Raw genomic sequence first — 27,552 nt, 5'->3', positions numbered from 1 at the left:
CCCGCCGTGGAGTGCGCACAGCTGCTCTCTCAGACGCACTACTCCAACCCACCAGATAAATACGAAATACTCGCAAAAAATGAAGTACTATCACATACCGCTGCGGCACAGTAACGTCATAGACTGCTGAATTCGATTAGACTCTAGGTTACAGTTGTAATCTAATACCTGATTTCTCTTTAAAATAAAATGTAGTTCCAGTAGACATTGTGTAATTATGGCCACAAAGAATAACACATCAATCATACCAACATTCATGTAGTGATTACTCCTCCTTCTTACCTACAATTTTGTATTAGTATGAAAATGATAGTCCCGTCTGATCCCATCCATTCAGCGTATCTGCCAAGCTTCGCTGATTCTGATAAATCACGTCATAAATTAATAACTGTTCCAAATGAATAGACTGTAACCTGTCGATATACGGCATCTGACTGAAACTATCAAATGTGCGCTTTGTTCTGATTGGCCGAGAGGTGCAGCCTGCTCAGTATTCGAATCTCAGTGCCAGTATACATGTGCTCGGGCCAGTGTTTGCATATCGTGATAAGTTACTAGGGGACGAAACTGGTGAGGTCATCGGTCCCTAGGCTGACACACTACTTAATCTAACTTACGCTAAGGACAACACATACTCATGCCCGAGGGAGGACTCGAACATCTGACTGGGGGAGCTGCGCGACCCGTAGCAAGATGCGCAACACCGCCAGGTTACCGCGCGTCGGGGCCTGTATTGTTACAATATTACGCGTGTGCACGTGTAGAACGTGTCAGCTAATTGGAGTAACTGATTGCATCTCTAGGTGCACGCATAGTTCTTATTTACAACAGTGATACGATATACTTGTTGTTGCGATTGTGGTCTTCAGTCCAGAGACTGGTTTGATGCAGCTGTCCATGCTATTCTATTCTGTGCAAGCTTCTTCATCTCAAAGTACCTACTGCAGGATACATCCTTCTGAATGTGCTTATTGCATTCACCTCTTGGTCTCCTTCTACGATTTTTACCCTCCACGCTACCCTCCATTACTAAATTGGTGATCCCTTGATGCCTCAGAACATGTCCTACCAGCCGAACCCTTTATCTAGTCAAGTTGTGCCACAAACTCCTCTTCTCCAAAATTCTACTCAATACCTCCTCATTAGTTATTTTATCCACCCATGTAACCTTCAGCATCCTTCTGTAGTACCACATTTCGAAAGCTTCTATTCTCTTCTTGTCCGAACTGTTTATCGTCCATGTTTCACTTCCATACATGCCTATACTCCATACAAATACTTTCAGAAACGACTTCCAGACACTTAAATCTGTACTCGATGTTAACAAATTTCTCTTCTTCAGAAACACTTTCCTTGCCATTGCCATTTTACATTTTATATCCTCTCTACTTTGACCATCATCAGTTATTATTCTCCCCAAATAGCAAACCTCCTTTATTACTTTTAAGTGTCACATTTCCTAATCTAATTCCCTCACCATCACCCCACTTAATTCGACTACATTCCATTATCCTCGTTTTGTTTTGTTGATGTTCATCCTATATCCTCCTTTCAAGACGTTGTCCAGTCCGTTCAGCTGCCCTTTCAGCTCCTTTGCCATCTCTGACAGAGTTATAATGTTATCAGCAAACCTCAACGTTTTTATTTCTTCTCCGTGGATTTTAATTCCAACTCCAAACTTTTCTTTTGTTTCCTCTGCAGGTTGCTCAATATATAGATTGAATAACATCGGGGAGAGACTACAACCCTATCTCCCTCCCTTCCCAAAGTCTACTGCCCTTTCGTGCTCCTTGACTCTTGTCATTGCCAAACGGTACAAACCGCAGTCTTCCGCTCCCTGTAATTGACCCCTGGCACCTTCTGAATTTGAAAGAGAGTATTCCAGTCAACATTTTGTAAACCTTTCTACAAATGCTAGAAACGTAATTTTGCCTTTCCTTAATCTAACTTCTAAGAAATCCAAACTGATCTTCCCCGAGATAGACTTCTACCAGTTTTTGTATTCGTCTGTAAAGAATTCGTGTTGCAACCTTGACTTATTAAACTGATAGTTCGGTAATTTTCACACCTGTCAACACCTGCTTTCTTTAGATTGGAATTATTATATTCTTCTTGAAGTCAGAGGGTATTTCGCCTGTGTCATACATCTTGCTGACCAGACGGTAGAGTTATGTCATGGCTGGCTCCCCCAAGGTTATCAGTACTTCTAATGGAATGTTGTCTGCTCCAGGCTCCTTCTTTCGACTTAAGTTTTCCAATGGTCTGTCAAATTCTTCACCCAGTATCGTATCTCCTATTTCATCTTCATATACATTCTCTTTAATTTCTATAATATTGTCCTCAAGAACATCGCCCTTGTATAGACCCTCTATATACTCCTTCCACTTTTCTGCCTTCCCTTCTTTGGTTAGAACTGGTTTTCCATCTGAGCTCTTGATATTCATACAAGCATTTCTCTTTTCTGCAAAGGTCTCTTTTATTATCCTATAGGTAGTATCTATCTTAGACCTAGTGGTATACATTTTTGAGGCGATATACATATGATTACTATATTTATTGTCAGAAAATACTAAATTAATTTTCCTTGTCCTGGTTTGGCTTATCTGAATAAAGATGCAGGACTAGTATCTGAGCAGAACTTTTTTGCTTTTGTGTTGCACAACAAATTTAGTTTAATTCTTTTCACACAGCATCTCCAACGTGGCATTAATGACTTTTAACTAACAAATTTCAATTCATTCAGTATAAAATAGTGAGATTAGGTCTTCTCTTCATTACATTGTCATCTATCCAATATAAAATTTGGTCGACTGTTCTCGTACTGTTATACGTTAACCCTCTCGAAAAGCTCGGCACATGTAGCAGGGAGATATAGAGTTTTTCTTTCGCCAAGTTAAGTGTAGCATTTACCTTTCTTACCGTTCGCATGCTGAGAGTTTACCAGCTGTGCGACAGCTGTCCTGCCCCTCGCCCTTATATCTGGCAGCGCGTTCGCTCTCCCGGACGCGTCCCACCGGCAGGGCTGCACAGTGCTGCGCGGTTTCCGCCTCCACGCCGGCTGCGTCGCGCAGCAGTGTCGGCGCGCTGTTCCGATGCTCTGCGCTCTCGCCGCAGCCGGCATCTTCTTCCGCATCGCCGCCTCTCTTGCTTTTGCTGTTTTACGGAAGCAAAACCCGGCGCGCCACACTCTCGGGTGTTCAACTTTTTAGTCCTGCTCCCGGCTGGCCACAGATGAGATTAGAGTTAACACAGAAGTTTCCGGCACGAAAAACATCTTTTTTACACACTCACACAGAAAGAAAGGCGTCCCCTTTAAACAAAGTACTTGAGTGATAAGATATTTTATGCTTTTATCGAAATAATTTTGTAGTTTGCAAGAATACTAAATTTAAATGCTTATTACATAAATATCAGCTTGTTGTTCGTTGTATGTGTCAGCCATTAACATTCACTTGTCGATGAAGCCTTCCTCTACACTTCACCAAGCATTTTAATCTTAAACTTTACGCACCCCTGTTGATTCAACATGTTTTCTGTCCACCTCCGCTTAGTTCAACATTTATTTCTTCGGATACAGTATACAATCTCCTTGGTTAATCGACGATCCATTCCTGGAAACTTCCCATTTTATTGTAGTGATGTATATGCGTTCAGCTCCAGACTGTTCCATGATTTATTTGTTTCCCCGTTTATCTCTTGCAATTACCAGGAACAGTCTTTACACTGCGCACTGACCACTCTTTCATGTTTAGATTGCGCTCATAAAGAGTAAATTTCTTAGTTTCATAGTTCAGGACTCTAAACACACTGATTGTAATGTTTGTGTGTCCGGCACACCGGAAGCTTCCTTTCGAAAATCGTTTAGTTTACCGAAAACTCTCTACTCCGATTTTATTCTGTTTATTTTCACCTTCCGAGAAAGGAAGTGAAGCACCCAGAACCAAGGTCAGGCGTCAATATAACTTTGCACACATGCACACCATCGGGGAATATGTAAGAATTAGAGCTGCTATTCTTTGTGACAAGTAGAACGGGCAACAGACTGCACTAGAGCTGTTCGTATTTAGTGTTGTTACCACGTCCGGTATGGTATATGAGGGGCTCGAACGGCATCCGAATGTGTTGACTAATCACTGTGAACGACGCACACACGCCGTGTACTCGTGGCAATCAGCGTTACCAGCAGTAGACGGTTTGTGAGGGACCCCAACGCTGGTCTCTGTTTGGCTGGCTGGTCTAATCATTCAGTATCAGGTTTGTGGAATATTCAGAAGTGACAGTGTCCTGATGTTGGAATTCATGCAAAGGTTTACTATCAAAAACAGGCTTGATCACAATTTATTTCTTACGGTGACCGATTTCCACCACTGCTGTGGTCATCGCCAGACCAATGAGTAGGAAACTCCTTCTGCTGGATTCTCTAAAGATGACAACAGTAGTGGTCGAAAGCGGTCACCGTAAGAAATAAATTGTGATCAAGACTGTTTTTGATAGTAAGTATTTGTAACACATTGATCAATGTTCCCTCCCACTATATATTCAAAAGCATGCAAAGGTTATAGCAGGCATGCTCGTCGTCAAGGTTCCGGTGGACCACGCCTGACAGCCACAGGCGAGGGGCGCCGTCTTGTGCTCCAGGCGTGTCCTATCCCTGCACACCTATGCCTGTCGTCCTAGGATAAGGAACGGACTCGCTGCAACATCCTGTGTTATCTCGCAACATTGGTTGGCAACCTACAGCAGACAGGTTAGTGAATTACCTTCCCATTCTGCCAGAAACACCACAACACAAACGGCTGCCATTTGAGTGGTGCCATGACAGGGACGCTTGGACAGTTGATGAGTGGCATCACGTAGCGTTAAGCGATGAATTACATTTCCACGCTTGCCAGATGTCTATCGCCTGCATGTCGGCGACATGGCGAGAGATCCCATTCTTAAAGTATTCTGTAGAGGCCCAGATATGTTAGTCCTGGTGTCGATACCATCAGGTATGAATTCAGGTTACCGCTGTTAGTGACTGAGGGAACTCTGACGGGAGAACAGTGCGTCACGGGACACGGTCTGTCCTTTCGTGTTACCTCTCATGTGGGGTATCGTGACGCCATTTTTCAAGGTGACAGTTCTTGTCCACTCATCACACATGTCTCTTTAAACTGTCTGCGTGACGCCGATACCCCTGTGGCCAGAAAGATACTTTTGCATGCATCCAGCCCACAGGGGTACAACGTCATGCTGATTAAGAGTGGTTTTACTGCCTAATTCCTTGTAAATTTAACTCTATTTTGAAACGGCTCAAGCAACGCGAGAAACCGTCCCAACCCGTGAAATTTTACTTGCTTTTCTCCTTCCCTCCGCAGTCCTTCACTTTTTCCTCAGGCGATGTATTTTGGATCTATCAGGTCTGCGGTTGCGATAAAAACTTACTAACTGGCTACTAGGATCCATTGCTAAATTATCCCTTTTTTACTTTAAATGGTTGTCAGTCCTAATTTCAAAATACTTCCATTCGATGTTGAAATTTATCTGCAATTTGGTTCGGTAGCTCAGACGCAAAGTAGCAGACTAAATATAGAAAGATCTCGGTCTCGATCTCTGGTCAGTCCAAGGATGATTAAGTATTACTTCTTTCACGTGTGTCATCGCTTCCTCATGTGAAAAGTGACGAACCGTTCCGTACATCGGGTCTACGTTAAACTGTAGGCCCCTGTACAACCGGCTTTGTGAATCAGTTCACAAATAGGAACAAGGTAACGGCATGCCACTTCCGAAAGTGCAATGGCTGCTGTTTTAGTGGTGTGACTGCTGTACTTTACTTAGAGGCAAACAGTTTAATCCAGAACGTGAACGAATGTAGGACAGGTAGTTTCCATTTAAATGTATCACTTCCCGACTTCCCAATTTCCCAAGTTGAAATATCTGATACTCCCTGGTGACGCTGACTTTCTTGGATTAGCTGCACTATCGCTTCTGATTTTCCCACTCACATATTCTCCTCCTTAGCGTTTCTCCAGTCTACTGCGGGATCCACTTTCTCAATATTTGATGAATTTTGTTTCATTATTTATGTCTGTGAGAGAATGCCCTTCCTGCCGCCACAGTCGTTATGATAACCTAAGATAGCGAAGTCGTGTGCGCCATCTGTGTGTGAAGTGTGTAAATTCTCTTCTGTGTATTGTCGTACTTTTACTGTCCCTGTGGTAAAATTTTGGGACCGGTTCATCATTTGCTTAAACGATAGTGGAAAAACGCCTGTAAACATCATTTAACGTCGTCGATGTTGCAGTCCACGGTCTTTAATCCACCGCGCGTATTCCAAGCAATCATTTATAAGGAAGTACTGCAACAGGCAATTGTATGCAGATTAATCTATAAGATAATAAATACAAGAAACTAAACTGACACATTGATAGGTCCTTTGGGAAATGAATGAGAAAAGATGTTCGGAACGGGTGACATCTCTAACCAGGCTCTGTTTTATGGAAGTGAGTCATGGACATTAAATGTCGTCGATGTTGCAGTCCACGGTCTTTAATCCACCTCGCGTATTCCAAGCGCGTCCTGCTGACTTCTCTGTCTCGTAAACAAGCGCACTGCGCGTTACGCAAAACAATTGGATACAGTTGCCCACTCCGTAATGACGTGTAATGGGAACTGTAGCTTTAGTACATAGTATCTTATGTCGAGTTTCTCCGGACCCTTATGACATTCAAATGTGAACGGTGAACAGTTAAGACGACAACAAAATTGCTTTTGGAACGTAGTGTACCTACGAATGCTGAACATAGCATGAGTAGATGGAGTAATTAATGCAGAATTTGACTAAAATAATAAATGTGTTAAGACGTACTGGGAGGCATCAAACATTTAAAACTATGGTGAACCAAGGCTAGAGTACAGGAACCACGTCCAAACGGATGTATGGTGAGGTAGCAGCTACGATTATAAACACTTTCAGTACATTGATCAGTGAGCAGAACTCCACGAGTCCACTGATGCCGGCAGCAAAAATGGTTCAAATGGCTCTGAGTACTATGGGACAACATCTATGGTCATCATTCCCCTAGAACTTAGAACAACTTAAACCTAACTAACCTAAGGACAGCACACAACACCCAGCCATCCTGACCCCGCCGGGAAGCGAACCCGGGAACCCGGGCGTGGGAAGCGAGAACGCTACCGCACGTCCACGAGATGTGGGTGCCGGCAGCAAAACCAGTACTTTATCATAGAGGAAGTTTAAGGAAAGCAGATAGTATTCCAATGGAAACAAGATGCGTAAACAAATGTACAGAAACAAATACTTCTTTGGCATACGTGCCATTTTGTTTTATAACAACCATCAATGTTGTTACCATTCTTAAATTGTCTCCAGTTCTCCTTCTCGAAAAATTAAGAAATCGTTTGAACATAAGTGCTCATCTTATTTGTTCAGATGCATGAAAAACGAGCTCTTCCAACGCGTGTTAGTTAACTAGGTTATGCATTCATAGATAAGTACGAGTACATGCTCAACATTTACAGGTCATAGATAGGTGAGAAATACACTAATGCCTTCAAGTGTCCCCATATCTTGGACTTGTCACAGGACACGTACGTTAAAGAAAACTATTCTGTATTATTGTGAATAATACAGCACTGTTCAACAAGCCTTTTGTTTTATTTTTATTTTATTTTATTATTTTTTCATATAACTCCTTCACAAATTGTAATATCCCAACGTGATTGGAGTAAAGGTTGAGGAGTAAAACCATCAACGCTTTCTCGTGTACAGCGAAAGCTCTGGGCCAAGACCAACTTTTCTCTCAGAAACACGGCGGATGTTGCTGACCAGACAGGGCGGTAATAAAGCTGTGGCCAAACTTTCAGAAAACGTACCTCACACATAGAGGAATAAAATGTGTTTTACGGTCATAGTTCTGGAACCGCTTTGTTTCCATCTTAGAGCTCATTTTCTATTTCTCTTCAAAATCACATTAATCATGGAAAACACATAAGGTACCAAAATAACACGAAACGTTCTCTTAAGAGGTGAGTTCAACTGTAATACCTCAGATTTTTTTGTCACAAACTAATCGCACAAAAAGTGTGAAACTTGCGTCACTTCTCGAGATCATTTCTCTGCATCCGTACACATTTTCCATAACGTGGACGCCATGAGTCCTTGCGCGCTGCGAACGCTTCTTTAGGAAAACAAAACCCATGTCTCAACCACTCTCACAGTCGATGAAAGGAAAGTCTCATTCCTGACACATCAACATTGCCCGGCCATATGTCACGTCCACAGCCCTGTGGTTGTCCGTCAGCGCCCTGATTCGTCGCGTCCAATTTGAGGACTTTTTCATCACTTTGTGAGAAAAAGCGGTGACTGTCGCCGCTGAAGCTGGAGAAGTAAGTGCCGCACACTGCTACCGCCTGTTAGGCACTCACAGCGGTTGTGTGTGTGTGTGCTCTAAAACGGCATTGTCTGTCAGTTCCCAGCCGTGAGAAAAAAATAGGAAGTTTCTGGTCATCCAGTGAGGACAGTGGGGCAGCATCAGAACTTGAAGTGCTTAAATAGTGAGAATTGAAACCAACAGTTGTATTATATCCGCCGTCGTTTATTCAAAACAATATACCACTATCGACTCCAAAAAGCGTGATTTTCAGGCAACAAGCGCAATAAGACATTAACGTACGAACCACAATGAGAAAGACCTACAGAGCCTTCAAACGGAAACAGTACAACATATTAAATGGTGCAACCAACAGAGTCTAATGCAGATGGACCAAAATCAACTGGATTTCGTATCAGTCTGTCAATGCCAGAAGACTATTGCAGGGCTTGTTACTGATACGGAATCCAGTTGATTTTGGCTACGCTGCAATCGACTCTGTTGGTTGCACATGCTGGCGTACATGCTTAATATGTTGCACCGTATCCGTTTGAAGGTTCCGTTAGTTTTTCTCATTGTGGCTCGTACGTATATGGCGTATTACGCTTGGAGGCTAAAGACTATGCTTTTTGGCGTCCAAACTGGTAGAATGTTTTGAATAAACGACGTTGAATTACAATAAAACTGTTGGTTTCAATTATCAAGATTCAAAAAATCGGAAGTGCTACAACCTTAATGCACTTCCTACATGAAATGTTCAAAATACCCTTTTGTTTACGGTTGGTAAGAACACACATAAGATGTAATTATTAGGTTCATAGTCAGGGTTTGTTGTTCAACTGCAATGAAGGTAATGTTGACATGACACTAGCTATAACTCTTCTAACATAAAGCATGTTTAGTGTTCATCACGGACTTAGTTTCTGGTACAATGCAACTGAAGTATACTCGAAGTTGGAGTTGGCAGATGTCCATTTGCTGTACGGACCGGAAGACGACAATCATCCCTGAGCTTGTCTTTTATATCGGGAGGGATTTACAGAACAGTGCTCCGACAGGATGACTTGTGAAGCAATTCATCGTCGCCTTAGGGAGCATGTGACGTTACATTCTACTACAGTCGATTGATGGAGGCCTAGAAGGACGAGGAGGAACTTCTTCGTGCAGTTGACAATTCTAGTGTCAGCGTAAGACAGTTAGCTGCATTTGCCCACATAACGGTCAAAGAGTCGTATGTGAGATCCTGCTATATCCGTGCTACGCACAGGGTGTGCAGGCTCTATCCTAACGGGTATACGAAAGAGTTACTCTACAGTGTGTCATCACCCACTTTAGTGCAAAGGTACTCTTCATGCATGAGACATCGTTACAAAGTAGACGATAAACGTTTTAAAGAGGTGTACAAACTGGGTTCAAACAAGGGAATAACGCGTTTCTGGACCTATGTCCATATAACAAATTTTCTTCGTAGTCATGGCAGGAAACGTTCCAGAAAATTTGGTCATTTTTGTTACTCCCTTACGGATTTGCCGTAACGTGCAGATGTTGGTAGAGTGAAATGTCTTCAAAAACTCGACAAAAGTGAAGTATACATGGAATCATTCTGACTCGAAATAGTAGTAACCAATGAGCTCTTATGTCAAAACAATAGCCCAAATTAGGACTGGGCTGGTTTAGTTATGTTCAAAGCTGTTCTATATTTTTCAGCGTACACCTACCATTAATGCATTAGGATAAGTTTTGTGAAGTGGTTCCCACCTAGCGGCTAGTTCTCGTTTCCTTATTTCCTTTAAAATCATTTATGAAGTAGGGGTGCCAATAACCGGCAGTCTCCTACCACGCAGATGTCTGCGCGGTGCACCGCACCGCACTGGCTACTGCACGAAGTACCGCCTGACCACGACGTAACTCCTTGCCGACAATCCTCAGCGCATCCGCTACTGCAAACGACGCATGCGCGTCGTTCGGGCCGTGATAGGGCGCGCGCCTTCAGCGTGGCGGCTAGGCAGTCCCGCTGTACACCGTCAGTTGCTCTGCTGTTCGTCGCTGCGGTTTTCCTCCGTGGCCAGCCGAGGGTCAGCGCAGGAGGTGACGTGCTCTCCGCGACCATGCCGTAAGTCTCCACACGCCGCCACTTACGCGCTTCTCTGCAGGAGTAATGTCTTACTGCTCCAATAATTTCGCACGTTAGACATGTGGCAAATACTCATACTTTTCAATCTCACTAACCCTTATAAATTTTTGTGGGATAACTCATAGTTTTTCAATTTTCCGTAAAGCTAATATCTTTGTGCACAAAGCAATGATCAGGAAAATGTAGGAAATAGTCTTTAGTTTTTTTTTTTTATTCATGCATTTATTTTACCTGGCAAGATTACGGCCTTCAGGCCCTCTCTTACACCTAACCAAGCATACTTAAACTGAACGAATTTCAGTTTGTACAGAACATTAGGACATATAACGAGTTATACAGTATTAATGTTAAAGAAGAAAAAATAGAGTTTATAACAGTAGTACAATGATAATTATAACAATCAAAAATAATTATAACAGTCAAGAGTAATAATAATAATAATAGTAATGACTATGTATATGAAAGTAGACATATTTTTCTTTTTATGAATCTCAGTCCTATTGCTACTTAGGAATTTTCTCGTTTTGTTCTTGCAGCTGGTGAGTTATTCTCATCGAGCAGAGACATAAGACGATAGAAGGGTGAAAGAGATATAGAAGAGGTAGCTATATTAGAGGAAGAGAAATAGAATGGCAAAATTCTAAGCTATGATGGAGAGGAGAAAGAAAGAATTGAGAGGGGCACAACAATGGTGGCTACACCATCCCTAATATATAAGTTTTGAGTTCCCTCTTGATTGATGAGTGGTTCTGGATAAGACGCAGATCACAGAGGAGCGCGTTCCATAGTCGTATGGCTGAGATGGAGAATGACACGGAGAAAGATTTTGTGTTATGTAAAGGTACAGCCAAGATGCTAGACGTATTTGATCTGGTATTACGGTTGTGCAATGATGATAGCTGTTTAATGTGAGAAGATAAGTATTGGGGGCACCAGTGGCTAAGAAATCGATGAAGTAAGCACATCGTGTGGGGATCACGTGCCTTATGTGGGCGTATCCAACCCAGCTGGGAGTATGAAGGACTGATATGATCATATAACCGTATATTGCAGACGTATCTAACGCAAGCATTCATCACTAGCTCGAGGCATCTGGAATTTTCACTATTTGTGCCATGTTGCACTACATCACAGTAGTAAAGATTAGACAAGACTGGTGTTTGGACTAATTTTTGTTTAACATGGGTTGGAAATATTTTTCTAAATTTTTGGATTGCATCTACGGACGATAGCGATTTTCGGCCAGCTGTGACTGTTTGCTCTTCTCAGATTAGGTGTTCATTCAAGATTATTCCAAAGTCTTTTACTGTTTTTTGGTATGGTAGTTGGGTACCATTGGGGAGTATTTGAGGGAGTGTTTCGCGGAAGTACCGGCTGATTAACTTTGGATGAGATACAAGAATGACCTGGGATTTCTTGGGATTTAGTTTCAGACCTAGGTTCTGTGCCCATCGAGAAACAGAGCGAAGATCTGCGTTCATACTCGCTTCTGATTATAACAAATAAGAATTTAACTATTGTTGCTAAGAAGATTATCCCTTACCTATTTAATTGCGTACACAGGTTACACTACTATACTTTGGAGAAAATCAAAATAAGAATTCTATCTCTTTCGTATTTAGGCATGATCCATTTTATATAGACGCAGAGCAAAAGTATACGAATATTCTAACATATAATCTTAAAAATACATAGATAATATCTTTTCGTATCTCACATGATCAGCCTCAGCAACCTATTTTACCAGTTCTGACGAATGTCGTGTAACAAGATGCTCACGGTAATGTTTGTCTGGCATCTCAGACTCCGCCTTTCAGCAGAAATTGTAAGTCAGCGGATTGGTATGATTTGTGTTCTGCGTTACATGAGAAAGGAGTGTATGTTACAAATAAACAACGCCTTCGAACAATCAATAGCGTATGTAAGCTCTTTAAAAATTACTTCAAAATTTATTGTGTAATGCACATTGCGGTGTTATTACACATAGTGCAATTTTTTTATAACCGATTTACTGTCCAACTGTTTTATATACGATTTGGCCAACTGCGTGCATGAAATTAGAGAGGACAGAAAATACGTCTTAAGAAGTTGAATCCTTGCAGGACTGTTGGAGCTGACAGAATTACCAGTACTGTCAGTGTCATTGCAAGTTTAAAAACTGCTTCCTGCCAATTCGCATAGTACTTGGAACATAAATACCATAAGAAAAAATACTAACGAGAGAATGGAAATTGTTGTAAAACTTTCCGAGCAGATTAGCACACTCTCGTATTCCCTGTAAGATTGAAATTATCTTACATCTCGGATTCCCTAGAAATGGTATCGACCATGATCAATTATGTTAAACCAATCAGTCTATTTCTTTCAACATACTGAGAAGGAAATAAATTAATATAAAATAAACTGGAACTACGTTCCGCTAATTTTTGAGGCTGTAGCCTTAAATAGTGTGTTGACGCTTTCGTAACTTGTTTGAATGTACAGTTTGTCTAAGACAAAAGGGTCTTTCATTTTTATCAAGTTATGCGCTGCATGTACAGCATTTTCAAGGCAATTTTATTACATGTGTTGTTGACAAACACTCACGTTAAAAATTGAAATAAGTGTACTCATTTCCTTGTGCAATAGTGTAATACCCTTCAATATTAATGACTTTCAGTGTGATTTCACTGGCAAGCAATTAAGAATGGAACTTCCAACTAAGTTACGTAAGTTCATAGGTAATAGGGAAGTCATAAAAATTTCTCGTCTGAGAAATGACACCTGATAATTTGCTCACGTTCAAACAGTGACGGCAGGGACTTTTATGTAAGTCAGGCGCAGTATTCACACGCTGGTACAGGTCACACAGTGCCCCTGTATTTAACTAAGAAATGGTACTATAGGCATTGATGGTGTACTAAAATTGTGCAGTACTGATGACAGATAACATTTTATATACGTGTGTCAGCTATTAACAGAAGAGCAAACCATCCTAGTTAGAATAATACCGAACAACAATTTATTTTATTATTAGATATTAAAACTTCATGAAGTTTACCACTGTTTCAACACAATAGCAGTCAGTTAATCAAATAACCCCTTCCACAAGTTAAAAGTTATATTCTTCCTACATACATGTACTCATTATGAGTACTAGAATCGTACTTTCCAATATTAGTGTCGTGTTCAGTTTATTCATTAATACTTGTATATAGCAGATGTACGGCTGTCTTTTGCAAACTAGAAGCAGAACTACAGTTAAATCTTAACGGATTAAATGACTGTATTTAATATCCGAGAAATATAGTACCCTCCCGGAATATTCCAATGTATTGCAACAAAGTCTGCAATGTCGATCAAAGTTTCGGTGAAAAAAATGCTCGTCAAAATAGTATGTGCATACTTCTTGTAGCAATGACACCAAAAATATATCCGAAATGTCGATAAACGACTTCGTTAAATAGTGAAAACACGTAATATAAACCATTATGGTCTGGAAAGTTTATAAAGCTATTGTGTATCGAGTAGCAAATCGAAAAAAAATTGCTTAAGGAAAACGTTTACGAAGGGCTAACGCAATTATTTATGAGGAAGTACTGCAACAGATAATTGTATGCAGATTAATCTATAAGATAATAAATACAACAAACTAAACTGACACATTGATAGGTCCTTTGGGAAATGAATGAGAAAAGGTATTAAAATCGGAACGGGTGACATCTCTAACCAGGCTCTGTTTTATGGATGTGAGTCATGGACATTAAAGCAAAGAAACAAAGGTGGATAAAAACTTCAGGGAACAGGTTTGTACCACCGACGTAGAATGTGATTCTGTGACACAATATTAGAAATGACGTCCTTCACATGGTTTGTTACCAAGGTTAATTGTTATCATGTTAGCAGCGGATGTCAAGATCGTTTCGCGTGGTACAAAGAAAAAGACGACACGTCGGCCAGCTGCAGACAAAATGGAATCAGTAATTCCACTGGTTTCATATCAGTATTTTAATTCAGAATTCTCTGCAGGAAGACGCAGTTAACGAAGCTGTAGATATCTTTTAGAATCAATGGGAAGATTGATGTCGCGTACCTTTGTACGTTCGTCCACAACAGTCATTATGGTCTCATGTCCATATCAGAGCTTGACTGAGGAAATCGTATCCAAAGGTCACAAATACAGTTCAAAATAGAAAAAAACTTGAGAATGAACAGTTACATCCCTGCGTCATCATCGCTATAATGGTTAGGAAGTCTCGGTCACACATGTTATCGAACACTCCTGTTGTTTACATCTGTGTTGCATTGTTCTTGGTGGTTAATTTGTGCAACTCCACTAGAAGCCAAGCTTCTAATAACCCAAATATTTGTGAGGTATGAACTTGGAATTCCTCTGGTGTAAGAGATAGCCGCCCATCTTGTGGCACCGACTGCCGCACACGATATTTCCTGTCATGAGGGTTCCTGTTAGATCAACACAAACATGCTGGAGTATGCTGGATAGTCACACGTTCAGGTACCACCTCTAAGATGTTCGAAAAAGCAGTGAAAATATTCTCTGTTCACGATTTCCATAGTCTCACACTTGTAGATCACCCGAGAAAGTGAGCAGCACGTCAGAGGGCGTTTGTCGAAGCCTGGCACGCTAAACAGCTGCAGCTGTCAGTAGCTTGGCCGCTGCGAGACTTCGGCACGCGATCCAAGTAGACAGCGGCAGACACGCACGTGGCCCAGCTCAGATCGAGCCAAGTCCTGCAGCCTGCTACTCTTGGAGAGGGTTCCAGAGACTTCAAACACAGCAGGGTACTTGATGACATCGACCACAGTTCATATACGTCCTTTAACCAGAACAGTGATATTTAACAGCAGGTGTGACTTATCCCTGTGCACGATGTACCCTATATGAAGAAGTAACAAGACACCCTAATCTATTTCAGAATTGGATACTACATGTTACTAAACGCGAATCTGCCAATACGGAAAGAGGAGAAGAGTAATGCGGTCTCAGTCGAGACGCAGTAACTGTAGAAGAGATCAAGTGACTTCGAATATGGACTAGTCATTCAATGTCACCTGAGCCTCAGACTCGTCAGGGACGCTTCAACCCTTCTAAAGTGTCTCGAGTCGTCTACTCGCGACGTGAGTGTAGACCTGAAACACAACCATAGCTAAAGCAAGACCAGGCACCGAGGCAGACATCATGTACCGACAGACAAGGACCCACAAGAAATCGGCGGAAGGAATCACTCAAAAGTTCTACCAGCAGTCCTGCTAGCACAATGACTGTGTGTAAGCAGTTAAAAAGAAATATGAATCAATGGTCGAGGAACTCCTCAAAAGTCATGCATTTCGCTAGTCGATGCTGTGGGACGCTTGAGTGGTAACGCCACTGCACTGGATGACTGGAAATGAATGATTTTAATTGATGAATTCCACTATACCCGATGACAGTCCGAAGGACGTGTTTGGTGTGGTGAATCCCTGGAGAACGTTCACCTTCGGTTTTATATAGTGCCAGCAGGTGGTGACAGGATATGGGGACGTTCTCCGTGGTTGGGTTGTGGTCTCCGTATTGCGCTTAAGAAAATACTAAATGTGGGACGACATGAGCACATGTTACTGCATTGTGTACTACACGCAGTATTGGAACAATTCGAAGACAATAGTTGTTCTTGTATCAGCAAGATAATGCACCCAGTCCTAAAGCAGCGTATCAGAGAGAACGGTTTGTGATCAGCTAAGATTCCCGAAATACAATTGCTGTCGAGGTTGCCGACACGAATCCAATGGAATACCTTCAGGACAAATTACAGCTTTTGCTCCAAACTGTAGCGATTCACATCAGCACCTTTCCCGATTTCGGCTCTTGAAGTAGAATGGGCTGCCATTAATCCACAGACATTCAAATAGTTAACTGAATGTATCACTAGCATCAAGCTGTCATAAAAGTGAAGTGCTGACTTACCCTTTATTAATGTCCTCCAACAGTTGTCTTAATTATTTTGGTCAGATAGTATAAAAAGTACTAACACACACACACGCGCGCGCGCGCGAGCGCGCACAGGTTAATGAAGGTACATTTCTACAGTCCGGGTGCACACGGAAATGACTACACTACATTATTATAAAAGATCGTTAGAGGACCGAAAGGAAAATGTCGTGGCACTTTCTTAAAATTGCATATTGTGCATTGATCACTTTTTTGACAGTGGCAGTGATGTTACAACTACCCGCCAGGTTAGCCAAGAGCGCTAATGTGCTGCATCCTGGACTCAGGTAGGCGCGCTGGCCCGGATAGAATGTGCCTGGCGGCTTAACACGGGAGGCCAGTGTGCCGGCCAGCCTGGATGTGGTTTTTAGGCTGTTTTCCACATCCCACTAGGTGAATACTGGGCTGGTCCCCACGTCCCACCTCAGTTACAAGGATTGCAGACATCTGACCACATACGCACTATTAGACACAGACAATTGTGGTACACTAATTCCGTCCCAGAGGGTATGGGGAGGTGGCAGGAAGGGCATCTGGCCACCCCTTCAATTAACCTTGCCAAATCCGATTAACCATGCAGACCCTGCGTCATTGCGGGAAAAAGACACAAGCAAAAGAAAGAAAAGAAAGTGATGTTGCAAAGAAGCGACCTGGCCAGACACAGTTCAAACGTCTAGCTGCTGCTGAAAACGAATTACTGATCGATGTTCAACGTTATCAGTGATCTGTGCCGTTTCCTACAGCTACTCTAGCGGCGCGGTACGGTACTGCAGGGCGGGTATTCCAGTGCCAACCAGGACTCAAGTCATGTGCCTGGAAACACTAATTACTTTGATATATCTCGGATACCAGCAAGATGACATCGTTGACCGCATCTGAGTCTGAACTCGCTGCTCCGAAACATTAGGTTCGAAATGAATACCGAAAGGTACGATAAACCTTCGTTCCTAGACGCGCCAGTCAAGTGGAGTCCGGATGACACATCGGTTACCGTAAACACATGTTGTTGTTGTTGTTGTCTTCAGTCCTGAGACTGGTTTGATGCAGCTCTCCATGCTACTCTATCCTGTGCAAGCTGCTTCATCTCCCAGTACCTACTGCAACCTACATCCTTCTGAATCTGCTTAGTGTACTCATCTCTCGGTCTCCCTCTACGATTTTTACCCTCCACGCTGCCCTCCAATGCTAAATTTGTGATCCCTTGATGCCTCAAAACATGTCCTACCAACCGATCCCTTCTTCTAGTCAAGTTGTGCCACAAACTTAAATTTGAAATTGCATACAGACAGTGGACACGCCAGTTCACAACGACAACGTTTCCTCAGCACACTACCGCTCAGGGTTTCGTAACGCCACTTCGTCACTGACAGATGTGGCTGCTTTTGTATCCGTAAGCTGACAACAGCCGACGAGGTGCGCTGATATGTCTGTGCGAACAGGAGCGCTACTCCCGACAGACAGCACCAGGTACAACTACTGCAATAACTGCTACTGCAATGACTACAAGTGTACCCGTTTCAACCCTTCTAAAGTTTCCCAAGACGTGTGCTGGTGATGTCGTTCTAAAGTGGAAACGCAACCATTACTAATGCAAGACCATGAAAGTCTCACGTACGGACGGAAAAGGACCATGAATCATTGCGGAGGGTGGCGGTACAAATCATTTGAAACCAGCGGAAAGAATCACTCCTGAGCTAGAACGTTCTACTAGCAGTCCAGCTAGAATGAGTTAAAATGTCCAAAACGCTGATTTGTTCAGTAACACGAACACTCAACTTTCATGTGATCATTGTACAATAATTATAGCCCGTACCATTGTTCCGCTCAGAAAGTAAGGACTAGATTGGTGAATATTACCATCTTTTTCCTGGGAGGACGACGTTTTTATCCTGCGTCCAGCCATCCTCATTTATGTTTTCCGTGATTTCCCTAAACCGTTTCAGGCAAATGCCGAGATGGTTCCTTTGAAAGCGATGTATCACTTCCTTCACCATCCTCCCCTAATCCGATGGGACAGATGACTTTACTGTTTGGTGCCTTTCCCCAAATCAGGATCCTTCATGTCAACATATTGGCAACTATCAGTCCCAATAGCGCTGCGAAGTGTTGCCTGTAACATGGCGGCGTGTAACGTCTCGGTGCGCCAGAAAAATTGCTCTGTAATCTATTTTCGAAACTGAAAAGTTCGTCCACACATGGCGCAAGCTCTCCTTCAGCCTGAGAACGCCACACTCTAGCGCTCCGACACCTCCAGCAATCCGTCATATTGGGTGCTAATGTGCTGCATCCTGGACTCAGGTAGGCGCGCTGGCCCGGATAGAATGTGCCTGGCGGCTTAACACGGGAGGCCAGTGTGCCGGCCAGCCTGGATGTGGTTTTTAGGCTGTTTTCCACATATTGGGTTCACTGTCATCAATCGTTATCTCACTCTCCCAACTGGTCCCTATCCGTTCTTCATCTGTTTCTGTAACTTGAAGACACCTTCGAGGACTTAACCTTGGTAGTGATAAGCGATGCAACAGAATATACATAGTGGCTCCATTCGGAAAGTCAAACATTCTACAGTGACGGACCAACAAACAAGTCTTTCGTTGGGAGAAATTCCTACGTCATTAGGGTGAATAAGTTGAAAGAAATATGTAGATGTGAAGAATAAAGATACAGAATGTTAATAGCAGTTTAAAAAATATATATATTTTAGGGTTTCCACATAAAACACTAGGGGGCATTACTTTCAGCATGTACTCGTACAATCATCTTGGTTGTTAACTGGAATATCAAATGCAATTATCGCTTCTCATTATGGCATGTTCCACTGTTAGTTTGATTTCAGAACATTTCCACAACAGGTGTAACTGGTCATTGATATGTTGAGGCGGAGTTGACGCATCGCCTGGTCTCACACCACACATATGTCATTGGGGACAGATCTGTGGATCATTTCGGCCAGAGAAGTACCTCAACACAGTAGGCAGACTCGTGCCACGTGTATAAGAGCAGTGTGCTGTTAAAAAGTGGCACGAAGACACTGCCGCACGACAGGTAAAACAAGAGTATTCAGGATAATCAAAATATCCACGGGTGTACTGACGGTCTATAGTGTCCAACGGGCACAATATTTCGGCGATCAAACATGTCGCCATCATCAGGTGAACTGACGGACTGAGCTCCTGTGAACGTGCCGGCACGGAGATCCGTACGCTATGGCTGCTCAGGGGGAACTGGGTTCGGTCGCGGCGGCGGCCGATTTAAATACCCGCCGCCCGCGGCGCGCTCCCTCCGCCGTCCGCTCCCCGCGCCACGGTAGCGCTGTGGAACAGATTGTGACGGCGTCTGAAATGAAGTCGGTGTGATGGCGCTGTCCGCCGTGGTCGTCACAACTATGCGTTTGCTCGTTTTACTCTTGATTAACCCAATCGCTGGTTCCCAAGCCTTGCTAAGATTATAGCCACAGTCGCGGTTTATGAGGTCGTCATTGGTGCGAATTTCGATAGCCTCTCTAACAACGCTGTCCCAGTATCTCGACGTCTGTACCAGAATCCTCGTGCGGTCATACTCCATAGCGTGATTTTCCGACAAACAATGTTCAGCGACCGCCGACTTGCTCGGATGCATCAGTCGAGTGTGCCTCTGGTGTTCACGGCATCGATCCTCGACGGTACGCATCGTCTGACCAATATACGACTTGCCACATTGACACGGAATCTGGTACACGCCGGCCTTCCTCAAACCGAGGTCATCTTTGGCGCTCCCCACCAGTGCACGAGTTTTATTCGGAGGACAAAACACAGTTCCAACCCGGTGTTTCTTCAGAATGCGGGCGATTTTCCCCGAGAGTGCCCCTGTGTATGGAATAAATGCAGTGCCTACCTCCTCCCTCCTGACTTCATCCATCTCAGCAGGTTGTGCTACAGTAGTTGGGCAGAGAGCACGTTGGATCTGCCACTCTGAGTATCCATTCTTTCGAAACACAGTTCTCAGATGTTCCAATTCCTGGGGTAGACTCTCTGTGTCAGAGATAGTGCGCGCCCTATGTACTAGAGTTTTAAGTACCCTATTCCTCTGTGAAGGGTGCTGGCAGTTGTCTGCGTGCAAATACAGATCAGTGTGTGTTGTCTTTCGATACACCCCATGACCTAGGGTGCCGTCAGCCCTTCTCCTGACCAAGATTTCAAGGAAAGGTAATTTACCCTCCGTTTCAGTCTCCAAAGTGAATTTGATGCTGGGGTGTATGGAGTTGAGATGTGTAAGGAAGTCAAGGAGTTTATCCATACCATGTGGCCAGATGACGAACTTGTCGTCCACGTAACGGAAAAAGCAAGTAGGTTTCCATTCGGATGACGACAGGGCTTCCTCCTCGAAGTTCTCCATGTACAAATTCGCTACCACCGGTGAGAGTGGGCTACCCATGGCCACCCCTCCGTTTGTTCGTAGTATTCTCCATTAAAAAGAAAATACGTGGAAGTCAAGACATGACTAAAAAGTTCAGTGGTATTCTCGTCAAACCTCTGACCAATCTACTCTAGCGACTCTCGCAGGGGTACCTTCGTAAACAAGGAAACGACGTCAAAACTCACCATGATATCTGACTCATCCAACCTGAAGCTATCAAGGCGTTTAACAAAATCCACGGAATTACGGATGTGATGAGGGCATTTACCCACATAAGGGCTTAATATTCCCGTCAGGTAGTTGGCCAACAAATATGTAGGTGCCCTGATGTTGCCGACAATGGGGCGTAATGGTACCCCCTCTTTGTGAACCTTCGGTAGTCCATATAGTCTAGGCGGTTTCGGACCTTGGGGTAACAATTTCTTAGTGTCACCCTCCGGTAAATCTGCGTCCTTGAGAAGAAACCTCGTCTTGTTCTCCACCTTCTTTGTAGGGTCAACGCTGATCTTCCCGTAGGAATCGTTATTTAGCAGGCCCTGCATCTTATCAGTGTAGTCCTTATGGGAGACAACAACTGTAGCATTGCCTTTGTCAGCCGGTAAGACAACAATATCAGAGCGTACCCTCAGATCACGAATGGCCGCCCTCTCTTTACTGCTGATATTTGACTTCATCGGCTTGGATTTCGTCAACGCACGACAAGTTTCACGACGTATTTCCTCGGCTGATTCTAGCGGAAATCGAGCTGAAACCTGTTCAACAGCACTAACAATTTCTGCGACCGGAGTGAACTTGGGGGTGGGAGCGAAGTTGAGACCTTTCTGCAAAACTGAGACCGCATCATCACTCAACACCATGCCACTCAAATTGATGACAGTCTTGCACGGAACCTGCAGAGATGGTTTGTCAAGGAAACGTGAGAACTTGGCTGTTTGACGTCCCGTAGCCTTCTTATGGGCGGAATCGGCTGACACCCAGGTGACACCATCAATCCAATCCAAGGAAAAAGAAGTGAACTTAGTAGCCTGTTGCAAATGTAATTTGAGTAATTCCTGTGAGATACACTCAAGGCTCCGGTGGGTGAATTGCACACTCTCACGTACCAATGCGAGGCAGCTCGTTTCTTGATTCTCCTAGCTGCTACAGAATCGATGTGATGGATAACCTTAGCAAAATTTGGAACAACATTCTCCGAACGACATCTCTTTAGAAAGGCAAGAGTACTTAGCAAACGACATCTACGGTGGCGAACTTTTTCAAATTTCTTCATGCCCGTAAAGGTGTATGATGTGATTCTTGAGTTTCTCCTGGCGTATTTGATAATCAAAATATCCACGGGTGTACTGCCGGTCTATAGTGTCCAACGGGCACAATATTTCGGCGATCAAACATGTCGCCATCATCAGGTGAACTGACGGACTGAGCTCCTGTGAACGTGCCGGCACGGAGATCCGTACGCTATGGCTGCTCACGGGGAACTGGGTTCGGTCGCGGCGGCGGCCGATTTAAATACCCTCCGCCCGCGGCGCGCTCCCTCCGCCGTCCGCTCCCCGCGCCACGGTAGTGCTGTGGAACAGATTGCGACGGCGTCTGAAATGAAGTCGGTGTGATGGCGCTGTCCGCCGTGGTCGTCACAACTATGCGTTTGCTCGATTTACTCTTGATTAAGCCAATCGCTGGTTCCCAAGCATTGCTACGATTATAGCCACAGTCACGGTTTATGAGGTCGTCATTGGTGCGAATTTCGATAGCCTCTCTAACAACGCTGTCCCAGTATCTCGACGTCTGTACCAGAATCCTCGTGCGGTCATACTCCATAGCGTGATTTTCCGACAAACAATGTTCAGCGACCGCCGACTTGCTCGGATACATCAGTCGAGCGTGCCTCTGGTGTTCACTGCATCGATCCTCGACGGTACGCATCGTCTGACCAATATACGACTTGCCACATTGACACGGAATCTGGTACACGCCGGCCTTCCTCAAACCGAGGTCATCTTTGGCGCTCCCCACCAGTGCACGAATTTTATTCGGAGGACAAAACACAGTTCCAACCCGGTGTTTCTTCAGAATGCGGGCGATTTTCCCCGAGAGTGCGCCTGTGTATCGAATAAATACAGTGCCTACCTCCTCCCTCGTGACTTCATCCATCTCAGCAGGTTGTGCTGCAGTGGTTGGGCGGAGAGCACGTTGGATCTGCCACTCTGAGTACCCATTCTTTCGAAACACAGTTCTCAGATGTTCCAATTCCTGGGGTAGACTTTCTGTGTCAGAGATAGTGCGCGCCCTATGTACTAGAGTTTTAAGTACCCTATTCCTCTGTGAAGGGTGGTGGCAGTTGTCTGCGTGCAAATACAGATCAGTGTGTGTTGTCTTTCGATACACCCCATGACCTAGGGTGCCGTCAGCCCTTCTCCTGACCAAGACGTCAAGGAAAGGTAATTTACCCTCCGTTTCAGTCTCCATAGTGAATATGATGTTGTGGTGTATGGAGTTTAGATGTGTAAGGAAGTCAAGGAGTTTATCCATACCATGTGGCCAGATGACGAACTTGTCGTCCACGTAACGGAAAAAGCAAGTAGGTTTCCATTCGGATGACGACAGGGCTTCCTCCTCGAAGTTCTCCATGTACAAATTCGCTACCACCGGTGAGAGTGGGCTACCCATGGCCACCCCTCTGTTTGTTCGTAGTATTCTCCATTAAAAAGAAAATACGTGGAAGTCAAGACATGCCTAAAAAGTTCAGTGGTATTCTCGTCAAACCTCTGACCAATCAACTCTAGCGACTCTTGCAGGGGTACCCCTGAGCAACCATAGCGTACCGATCTCCGTGCCGGCACGTTCACAGGAGCTCAGTCCGTCAGTTCACCTGATGATGGCGACATGTTTGATCGCCTAAATATTGTGCCCGTTGGACACTATAGACCGGCAGTACACCCGTGGATATTTTGATTATCAAATACGCCGGGAGAAACTCAAGAATCACAGTATTCAGGATGTCTATGACGCACCGTTATGCCACCCACGTTCCCTTAATCGCTACCATCCGTAACCTGAAGTCACGCCAGATGACACTCCTAACCATGACATTGCTGTCCATTCCCAAAGGCCACGACTATTCTGCTCGACAATGGTCATCCATGGTAGTGCAGAACTGCGATTTATCGACGACCGCATTGCGACATCACTTAGCAACAGTCCATGCTTCTCCACCGTGGAACAATTCAAAACGTGCTCACTTGTGTTATGGTGTTAATGGCAACTGACGAATGGGTCGGTAACACCCTAGTCCGACTTCTGCTAGTTTCAGGCCAACGGTGCAGATGAATAAAGCGTCGCACAGAATCCATTATTCGTTATTGAGTGCAAGAGCAAGTGTGCTTACGATGAGCACGGTGCACACTAGGTGACCTTTCCTGTGGACGACCAGAACCTGGGTGATGGTGTAGCGCTTTCACGTTATCACACAGTCCAACATCGGACCACTGTCACACCCAAATGCCCCATAGTTATGGACATTGCCCAATTCGACCAGCCGGCTGAATGGAAATGCACTTTGAGGCCACTTTCAAACTCTACCAGGTGCTGATAATGCTGTCTCATCCTTCACAGTGATCCCTCTACACCTGACGCTGTTCACGCTACTTGTCTACCATACTAGGTCCGGTAACAGCGCTAAACACGAAATGCTCTGACGCACTCAGGTGGCCGTTCTGTCTCTCACTTAGAACACCTTAATGATCTAAGAGTATACAAACACCGATGGTGCGTACGTGTACGAAGTTTCGTTGATATCCGACTGCACATCCTTGGCGCTTCAGTTTTTTCAGGAAGAGCAATTATGAGCTGTATGGTGAGGTAATTAAATGTATATATAAATATATATATATATGAGATCTTCTAACCATGAGCACTGTGAAAATTATCGAAAGCGTCTGAAATTAGGGGACTAGTGGCACAGCTTGCTCTTTGGCAGTTTCTTGGCATATTACGGGAGTAGAGGTGGTGGCGTTTGAAATTAATCATCACATATACTTTGCTTGTATATGGCATTACCGAGAGAAGAATTTGCAAGTACATTTAACGGTACATCTCCTGACAGAATGGACTTTATCGGAATCGTGATGGGGGTGTAGAAATAGCCAGCGGCAGAAATGTCTGTCGGTTTACCATGAATTGGCAACTATGGGAATTATGAAATAACACTGTGGACAACACAAATGTAGCCGTTTACAGACACAAAAAGACATAAACCATAAAGGCTATGTTATATAAAGATGACATCATTTAAATGGTGGTCGTTCCTCAGCACACATTCCATCACTCAGGTCCGGCAGCAAAGCAGTCAAACTCTCTACTCAACATCTCATCTCATAGCGACGCAATCGTCTTACAGCTTCTTCCAAGTCCTCTAATGCACAGGGTTTGTTTGGATCTGATGTAACACCAAAGAAAAAAGTCTCAAACACTGAGGTCGGGGGAACTAGCAGACCAATCAATGTCGCCGTTGTGAGAGATGACGCAGCCACGAAACTTTCTCCTCAAGTAACCCATTAAATACTTTGCTGCTCCGCCATGTCGCCACAAAATCATTTTCATATCAAGTGGTTTTCTTTTCAGTTCAGGAATGAAGGAAGAGTCCAACAGTCTCAGTTAACATTCTCGGTTTAAAGAAACCGTTGGTCTGCCTTTCTCACAAAAGAACGGCCCAGTAGCACACCTCAGTAACCCCGCACTACACTGTGGCTTTGGAGCTATACAGGAGGCGTTCGTATTATTCCCGATGTTTTGTGTACGATCACTATCGAACATGTTGCTTGTTAATATACACTATGTGGTCAACGGTATCCGGAAACCTGGCTGAAAATGCCTTAAATGTTCGTGGCACCCTCCATCGGTAATGCTGGAATTCAACATGGTGTTGGCCCACGCTTTGACTTGATGACATCTTCCACCCTCGCAGGCATACGTTCATTCAGGTGCTGGAAGGTTCTTGGGGAATGGCAGCCCATTCTTCACGGAGTGCTGCACTGAGGAGAAGTATCTATGTCGGTCGCTCAGGCCTGGAACGGAGCTGGCATTCCAAAACATCCCAAAGGTGTTCTATGGGATTTATGTCAGGATATGTGCAGGGTCGCGCGGGATTAGCCGAGCGGTCTCAGGCGCTGCAGTCGTAGACTGTGCGGCTGGTCCCGGCAGAGGTTAGAGTCCTCCCTCGGGCAAGGGTGTGTGTGTTTGTCCTTAGGATAATTTAGGTTAAGTAGTGTGTAAGCTTAGGGACTGATAACCTTAGCAGTTAAGTCCCATAAGATTTCCCACACATTTGAACATTTTATTGATATGTGCAGGCCGGTCCATTACAGGGATGTTATTGTCGTGTAACCACTCCACCACAGGCCATGCATTATGAACAGCTGCTCCATGGTGTTGAAGGATGCATTTGTCATTATCGAATTGCTCTTCAACAATGGGAAGCAAGAAGATACTTAAAACATCAATTAAGGCCTGTGCTGTGACAGTGCCACGCAAAACAACAATAGGTGCAAGCCCCCTCCATGAAAAACACGACCACATCATAGCACCACCGCCTCAGAATTTTACTCTTGGCACTACACGAGCTGGAAGATTACGTTCACCGGGAATTCGCCATAGCCATACCCTGCCATCGGATCGCCACATTGTGTACCGTGATTCGTCATTTCACCCAACGTATTTCCACTAATTTGATTTTCTCTGTGCAGCGGGGTATGCGCTGATATGAAACTTCCTGGCAAATTGAAACTGTGTGCCGGATCGAGACTCGGGTCCCGAGTTGTAGTCTCGATCAGGCCCACAGTTTTAATTTGCAAGGAAGTTTAGGCTCGTTACACCAAGCGAGGCGTCGTTTGCTTTTTACCGGCGTGGTGTGTGACTTATGAGCAGCCGCTCTTCCATGAAATCCAAGTTTTCTCACCACCCGCCTAACTGACATAGTACTTGCACTGGATCCTGATGCACTTTGGAAGCCGGTCGCTGTGGCCCAGCGGTTCTAGGCTCTTCAGTCTGAAACCGCGTGGCCGCTATGCTATCGCAGGTTCGAATCCTGCCTCGGACATGGATTTGTGTGATGTCTTTAGGTTAGATATCCTTAGTTAGGTTTAAGTAGTTCTAAGATCTAGGGGACTGATGACCTCAGACGTTGTCCCATAGTGCTCAGAACCATTTGAACCATTTGAGCAGTTTGGAGTTCCTTTCTGATGATGTGGATAGATGTCTGTCTATTACACGTTACGACCCTTTTCAAATGTCGGCGGTCTCTGTCAGTCAACAGAAGAGGTCGGCCTGTACACTTTCGTGCTCTCCATGTCCCTTCACGTTTTCACTTCATTATCATATATGAAACAATTTACATAGGTGTGTTTAGGAATGCGGAAATCTTGCGTACAGACGTATGAGACAAGTCACAGTCAATCATTTGATCACATTCGAGGTTCGCGAGTTTCACCGAGCGCTCAGTTCTGCTGAGGTCCCTGATATGGAGTACGTGGCAGTAGGTGGCAGCACAATGCATCTGACATGAAAAATTTATGTTTTTGAGGGTGTTCGGATACTTTCATCACATAGTGTATCCATCAAGATAAAAATGAGCCTCATCATTCATTATACGAATTTTGTAGTCATCCATCAAATCAGTCATTCGTTCT

This window comes from Schistocerca gregaria, chromosome 2 (assembly GCF_023897955.1).
Source record: "Schistocerca gregaria isolate iqSchGreg1 chromosome 2, iqSchGreg1.2, whole genome shotgun sequence".
Taxonomy (NCBI): Eukaryota; Metazoa; Arthropoda; class Insecta; order Orthoptera; family Acrididae; genus Schistocerca; species Schistocerca gregaria.
The sequence above is the reverse complement of the archived record's forward strand: the minus strand, read 5'-3'. Positions refer to the sequence as shown.